The sequence below is a fragment of the Otolemur garnettii genome, unplaced genomic scaffold (assembly GCF_000181295.1).
Source record: "Otolemur garnettii isolate 467f Iridium unplaced genomic scaffold, OtoGar3 scaffold00091, whole genome shotgun sequence".
NCBI classification, from domain to species: Eukaryota; Metazoa; Chordata; class Mammalia; order Primates; family Galagidae; genus Otolemur; species Otolemur garnettii.
The window spans coordinates 4,981,285-4,986,403 of record NW_003852486.1 but is presented as its reverse complement, the minus strand read 5'-3'; positions in this window follow the sequence as shown (position 1 = coordinate 4,986,403).

Here is a 5,119-nt window from a genome sequence, read left to right as displayed (position 1 = left end):
AGGCTGGTCTTGAACTCCTGAGCTCAGGCAATCCAGCTGCCTCAGCCTCCCAGAGTGCTAGGATTGCAGGTGTGAGCCACTGTGCCCAGTCCCTTGGCTCTTTTTTTTTTTTTTTTTTGGAGATAGTGTCTCACTATGTTGCCCTCAGTAGAGTGCCATGGTGTCAAAGCTTACAGCAATCTCAAACTCCCAGGCTCAAGCAATTCTCTTGCCTCAGTCTCCCAAGCAGCTGAGACTACAGGCACCTGCCACAATGCCCAACTATTTTTTTGTTGCAGTTGTCATTGTTGTTTGGCAGGCTTGGGCTGGGTGTGAACGGGCCAGCTCAGGTGTATGTGGCTGGATCCCTAGCCTCTGAGCCACAGGCACGGAGCCCCTTGGCTCTTCTTATAGACATTTATTGAGCACCTGCTATATGCTAAGCAGGATTCCAGTGAATAAAATGACAATTTTTTTTTTTTTGAGACAGAGTCTCACTCAGTTGCCCTGGGGTTGAATGCCATGGAGTTATAGCTCACAGTAACCTCAATTTTTGGCTTGAGTAATCCTCTTGTCTCAGTCTCCTGAGTAGCTGGGACTACAGGCACCCGCCACAATGCCCACCTATTTTAAGAGGCACGTCTTGCTCTAGCTCTGGCTAGTCTGGAACTCCTGAGCTCAGGTGATCCACCCACCTCAGCCTTCCAGAGTGCTGGGATTACAGACAGGAGCCACCATGCCTGGCCCAACAAAATGACAAATTCTCTATCTCCTAGGAAGCTGATATTCTAGTGGAGGGAGACAAGAAACAAATATATCAAGTAGTGAGAAGTCTTATAAAGGAAAGCATAGCAGATATGGGGCTGGAGAGTGATGGGGTGTACTGTACATGTCACCTCATGATCAGGGGCCTGTCTGGGGAGACATCTGTATGGGGACCTGGACAATGTTAAAGAGGCAGAAGCATAGACACCTGCCCAGTGTTCCCGGTGTGAGGACTGTGAGTGCAAAGGCTGAGAGATAGAGGCATACCTGGCATGGGGGATGCACAGAAATTGGGGTGGGATGGACTGAGTGTGGAGAAGAAAGCAAGGAAATGAGGTCAGAGAGGTGGCAGGAGCTAGATGGTGTGTCCTAATGGTGCCCGGCAGCAAACGTGGCAGATCTTGACTTCCAACTTGGCCTTCACTTATCAATGTGTGTAATCTGGGACAAATTACCTTATCCTTTCTTTCTTTTTACTCCATTTCATTTTACACAAACAGGGTGTGTTAGGATTCTCCAGAGGAGCAGAGCCAGTAGGGGGTGTGGGTATGTATACATATTATCCTAGCCCTGCCCTAAGGACTTTCTGGCTCCTTTCTATTTTATATATATGTGTGTGTGTGTGTGTTTAGTAATTTTGTGTTAAAAAAAATGTTAGTTTGTTGGCTCGGCGCCTATAGCTCAACCAGCTAAGGCGCCAGCCACATACACCTAAGGTGGCGGGTTCGAATCCCTAGCCCGGACCCGCCAAACAACAATGATGGCTGCAACCAAAAAATAGCCGGGCGTTGTGGCGGGCGCCTGTGGTCCCAGCTACTTGGGAGGCGGAGGCAGGAGACTCGCTTGAGCCCAGGAGTTGGAGGTTGCTGTGAGCTGTAATGTCACGGCACTCTACCCAGGGGGACAGCTTGAGGCTCTGTCTCAAAAAAAAAAAAAAATGTTAGTTTGTCAAATGTAAACATGCATTTTTTTTTTCATTTATAAGTGTATCTGGAGCTGCAACAAATAGTAAGGACTTTGACTTCTCTCCATCTTTCAGAGGACCTGTTTCCAAAGAAGCAGTTGCTGAGACTAGTGGGCCCAGGAGCTCCCCTCCCTGCCCCCGGCCTGACCCAGAGGTTGGGGTGGGTGTAACTGGCTCTGCAAACACAAGGGAAGCTTAAACTCTGCTTCCAGAAAGTGGTCAGGCCTGCTGTTTCCCAGCACCTGCCCTTTGCTGCAGGTGCCTAACTTCAGGGCCACCTGGGACTTCTCAACCTCTGGGTGTTCAGCTGGCTCCTAGCTCTCAGAAGGCTGGGGTGGACTCGGAAACAGGATCCTGGTGCTGCCCTAGGAGCTTCCAGTATGCTGTAAGGAAGGCAAAGAAATGTACCTGAAAGTGCCCCACCATGCCTGTACCACTCTGCTGTGCCACCATTGTTTGCTCCAGAGGCAGAAGTTAGTGACCCTAAGTCAGGAGTGTACAGAGGCAGGCCAGCCCAGAGGGCCCAGGGGCAGGGCCTGGTTTTTCATTCTTTCCAGGTTCCCACAGCACCCAGGCCCCTCTCACAATGAGCTTCAGTGCTTGCTTTTGATGGAACCTTTCCCCTTTGTATGTCTCTGTGTCTCTCAGCATCTCTGTCTCTATAGGTCTCTGGCTCTCTCTTGTTTCCCAACATCCTTCCAGAGCCCCTGGGGAGCAAAGCTAGGGGGAGCAGGCAGTGGGAACAGGACAGCGTCCTGTTCTCACCAAGGACAATAGGGGCCGGAAAGGGCTGGAGCCAAGGCCTGGCGCAGACTCCCCCTCCCTGCCTGCCCTGGGCACCCCCAACCCCCGCCCAGACCCATTGGCAGGCCCTAAATGCCAGTTGTCCCTCATGCTAGTGCCAATCTGCAGTGAAGTCTGGCCTCTAACTGGGTTAGGGTGCCTGCCTGCCCTTGGTCCCCCTTCCCACTACCCTCTTCTTTAGTGGAGTCACTTCTACCCTGAAGAGCCCAAGAGCGCCTCCCCACCAGTCTCTGCGTTTTGTCCACAGCCCCCTTCTCTATATTATTTACTCCCGTTTCCGGAGCTGGTGGTGGGTGGTGGTGTCAGGGCCACGTGTGAGGGAGCAGGAGGAAACATCTGGCTTCCCTATGTTCTCCAGGGTGAGACACCCCCTCTCCTCGCCCTGCAGCCTCTGTGGTGGAGCAGAACCCCACGGGTGTGAGAGGTTAGCACCTTTGCCCTTCTCACCACAGGTCTTTGGAAGTCATTAAGTCCTCATACCCCTTTACTTAATGATGGTGATTAGGTGGCTGTGATACCCCTGCCAGGGTTAATTGGTAGGTCAGACACAGGCAGCCTGCAACTAAGCACTCAGAGATGGACTGGGTGGAGAACTAAGCTTGGCGCCAACCTGCCTTGTAAATGCACCCATTCCTGGAAGAAGGGGTCATTATTCCTGGGCCATTTGCTACCCCCGGTGCCTACACAGTGGGTGGCAGCAGGTGTCCAGATCTCTAGCATTGCCCTGGCATTGCTCTCCAGCTTCTCCCCACTCTCCGCTAGCCAAAGACAAAAGGTTTGCTGGCGGACCCCACCCAGGCCACCAAGCTCTCCTTATGGAAGACAGGGTACCCTCAGGTGGCCCGATTCCCAGGATCCTCAACTATGGCTGTGCTCACCTCCACTGGGACTTGGCCCTCTGCCACAGCTCCCACTCCAGGTTAGGACTTGAATATTTTATATTTTATTTCATTTTTTGTTGTTTTTGAGACAGAGTCTCACTCTGTTGCCCAGGCTAGTGTAACCACACTAGCCCAGTGGCATCCGTCACAGCACATAGGAATCTCAGCCTCCTGGACTCAAGTGATCCTCCTGCCTCAGCCTCCTGAATAGCTAGGACTACAGACACCCACCACCATGCCTAGGTAATTTTTCTACTTTTAGTAGAGATGGGCTCTCGCTCTTGCTCCGGCTGATCCTGAATTCCTGAGCTTAAGGAATCCTCCTACCTCAGCCTCCCAGAGAGCTAGGATCACAGGCATGGGCCATGGTACCCAGTCCCATTCCAGGTTAGGAAAAAGTTGAGATTTGATAATGAGACCTAGAACCAACTCAGCCTGCTTGTAGGTCTGGGTCCCATTTGGGGCAAACCCCCTCCCTCTTCCAGAACGTCCTACATATCACGATGCCCTTACCCCACCAAACCATCATTAGGTGTGTTAAAAGCCTGGAACTTTTTTTTTTTGTTTTGAGACAGAGTTTCATTATGTCGCCCTCGGTAGAGTGCCATGGTATTATAGCTCACAGCAACCTCAAACTCTTGGGCTTAAGTAATTCTCTTCCTCAGCCTCCCAAGTAGCTGGGACTACAGGTGCCTGCCACAATGCTCAGCTATTTATTATTATTATTATTTTTTTTGCAGCTTTTGGCCAGGGCTGGGTTTGAACCCACCACCTCGAGCATATGGGGCCAGCACCCTACTCCTTTGAGCCACAGTCACTGCCCCTCAGCTATTTTTTTTGTTGCAGTTGTCATTGTTGTTTAGCAGGCCCAGGCCAGGCTCAAACCCACTAGCCTTGATGTATATATGTGGCTGGCATCCTACTCACTGATCTATGTATGGGTACCAAGCCAGAACTGCCATCTTCTCTGGAAGACTCTGGTCTCCATTGAACTCTCTGCCTCAATTCCTAGACTAGGTGAGGAAGAGAGGGCTCAATTCAGGCTTCAATCCTTCCAACCGCACCAGTCTTTCGGGTCCTCTAAGAAGGCTGGCTTCCACTCAGAGACCCAACAACCACCTGCACCCCAGCCCTTGGCGCTGAGCATAGGAGGCTGTTGCTGCAGCTCACAGTGCCCTCTGCTGGCATCTTGGACAAGCTGCCCAGCACTCCCTCCTTAGCCAGGTGACAGGAAAGGCAAGGGTGTGGGGTTCTCGCCAAAGATGAGAGTGGGGTGGCAGCCTCTAATCCTTTTTTTTTTAGAGACAGTCTCACTTTGTCACCCTCAGTTGAGTGCTGTGGCGTCACAGCTTACAGCAGCCTCCAGCTCTTGGGCTTAGGCGATTCTCTTGCCTTCTGAGTAGCTGGGACCACAGACACCCACCACAATGCCCAGCTCTTTTTTTGTTGCAGTTTGGCCTGGGCCAGGTTCGAATCCCGCCACCCTTGGTATATGGGGACGGCACCCTACTCACTGAGCTACAGGCCACCCGCAGCCTCTAATCCTTAACTAGAACCCCTTTGACTCACTTCTTTAGCTTCATTAGCTCTTCTTCCCTACCTTAGCAACCTCCTATGTATAGGATTTTGTTCTGGAAGTGCAGGTCTTTTTTTTTTTTTTTTGAGACAGAGCCTCAAGCTATCCCCCTGGGCAGAGTGCCGTGGCATTACAGCTCACAGCAACCTC